This window comes from Sorex fumeus, unplaced genomic scaffold (genome assembly GCF_029834395.1).
Source record: "Sorex fumeus unplaced genomic scaffold, SorFum_2.1 ptg000098l, whole genome shotgun sequence".
NCBI lineage: Eukaryota > Metazoa > Chordata > Mammalia > Eulipotyphla > Soricidae > Sorex > Sorex fumeus.
The window spans coordinates 73,455,848-73,458,449 of record NW_026606155.1 but is presented as its reverse complement, the minus strand read 5'-3'; positions in this window follow the sequence as shown (position 1 = coordinate 73,458,449).

The window sequence follows — 2,602 nt, the reverse complement described above, 5'->3', positions numbered from 1 at the left end:
ATCCCGTCTGTCTGGGGCGCTCCAAATGAAACAGACTGGTGCTGGGTCTGGTAGCATGGCTATGGTGAGCGTCATGTTGTGCTCCCTTTTGGAAGAGAAGGACATGCAATCTCAAGTGCCTAATTATTTTTAAAACTTAAGAAATAAGGGTAATAGTATGGAGTTTTGATTGATTAAGGAACTATTTTCAAAATTATGAAAATAACTGACCTTGAGAATGTTTTTTAAAAAGATGGCTAAAATACATGAAATCTGACATTTTATTTAGCCTCAGATTTTATTTTTTTGAAATGGCTTATAGACAGTGGTTTATTTCTTGCTTGTCCTTTTTTTTTTGATAGTTACAAACTTTAATGTTTGGATTACAATCACACAATGATAAAACACCCATTCCTCCACCAGTGCACATTTCCCACCACCAATATCCCCGGCATACCCCCCCGCCTTTCCTATCCTCCCCCTGCCTCCATAGCAGAAAATATTCCCCATAATCTCTCTACTTTTGGGCAATATGGTTTGCAATACAGACGCTGAGAGGTTATTATTTTTGGTCCTTTATCTACTTTCTGCACACATCTCCCATCCTGATCGATTCCTCCAGCCATCTTTTTCTTAGTGATTCCTTCTCTATTCCAGCTGCCTTCTCCCCTTTGCTTATGAGGCAGGAGTAGGCTATGGAGCAGTCTATCTGTCCCGTGTATCTACTATCCTTAGGTGTCAGCCTCATGTTATATTGTTTTATACTCTACAGATGAGTGCAGTCTTTCTATGACTGTCCCTCTCTTTCTGACTCATTTCACTTAGCATGATACTCTCCATGTCTATCCATTTATAAGCAAAGTTCATGATTTCATCTCTCCTGACAGCTGCATAGTATTACATTGTATAGCTGTACCAAAGTTTCTTTAACCAGTCATCTATTCTAGGGTACTTGGGTTGTTTCCAGATTTTGGCTATTATGAACAGTGCTACAATGAACATATAGTACAGATATCATTTCTACTGTTTAGCCTCAGATTTTAACAATTCACAAAATGAGATAAGTATTCAGAATCACTAAAAAAAACAAAAAAAGAAAAGCTACAAGAAATAATACTTTCCTGATAGTTTGAGAAAAAGTTTTAAATGAAAATAGGGTTATAAACTTTTGGGATCTAGATATTTCCTTGCCCTGATGGTAGTGTGTTATATAATCAAACTTTCTAGAAAACAATGACATATTTCATTTCAAAATTACTACGAGAGTTAACTGCAATTGGTTTCTACTTGGCTGATAAAAGTTAAGGATGGAAATTGGAAGGCAAGATAAGGGGAGAAGGGACTTTTGGCTTCCAGCTGAGGTCTGCATTCCTCAAATCATTTGCACCTTTCGGAGCAGTACCAGATAGTGTTCTGATGTAGTACCATCTAGAGTACCATCCAGCACACAACACTCTATCAGAGGAGAGTCATGGTCCTTCACTGTGAAGTCTGAATAGCACTGTGGGTGTGTTCCTTGTGGAGTTCCTAGCATTGACTTTGTGTGTCACCCATGGGAGCTTGTTGGTATCCAAGCATGCGCCTTGGGAACCTAGAAGTTTAAGTTGGATCCTCTTCACTCTCTTGAGTTCTAGTAGTATTTTCCCTTTAATTCTCCAAGTTCCTGCAAGTCTTTTTTTTAATTGAATCACTGTGATATACAGTTACAAAGCTTTCATGATTTCATAATCGAGTTTCAGTCATACAATGTTCCAACATCCATCCTACTATCAGTGTACATTAACATGCATCCTTCTATCAGCGTACATTTTCATTTTCTTTCTTTCTTCTTTATTTTTTGTTTTCTTTGGACCACACCCGGTGATGCACAGGAGTTACTCCTGGCTCACGCATCCAGGAATTACTCCTGGCAGTGCTCAGGGGACCACATGGGATGTGGGAATCAAACCCAGGTTAGTCACGTGCAAGGCAAACACCCTACTTGCTGTGCTATTGCTCCAACCCCCAGTGTACATTTTCCATCATCAATATCCCCTGTATATCTTCTGCCACCCCCTAGTACCAGTCTGTCTCTATAGCAGGCACTTTCCTTTCTCTCTCTCTCTCTCTCTCTCTCTCTCTCTCTCTCTCTCTCTCTTTCTGGCATTATGGTTTGCATTACAGATACTGAGAGGCCATCGTGTTTGATCTTTTACTCACTTTTAGCACACATCTCTCATCCAGAGTGATCCTTTCCAACCATCATTGTCATAATAGTCCCTTCTCTATCCCAACTGCGCCCTCCTCCAGCCCCTGAGGCAGCCTTCCAACTGTGGACCAGTCCTCCTTGCCCTTGTTTCTAGTGTGCTTGGGTGTTAGTCTCATACTATGATTTTATATCCCACAAATGAATGTAGTCATCTCTATGTCTGTCCCTCTTCTTCTGGCTTATTTCATTCAGCATGATACTCTCCTTATCCACCTATTTATAAGTGAATTTCATCACTTGATTTTTTCTAACCAGAGTTTGTTGAAGTTATCAATCTCTAGGTTATCTTTACTTCTTTTTTCTCTTTATCTTCTCAATATATGCTTCATCAACCTTATGCTAAATCATGTGTTTGAAATATCTATAACTTTTGCT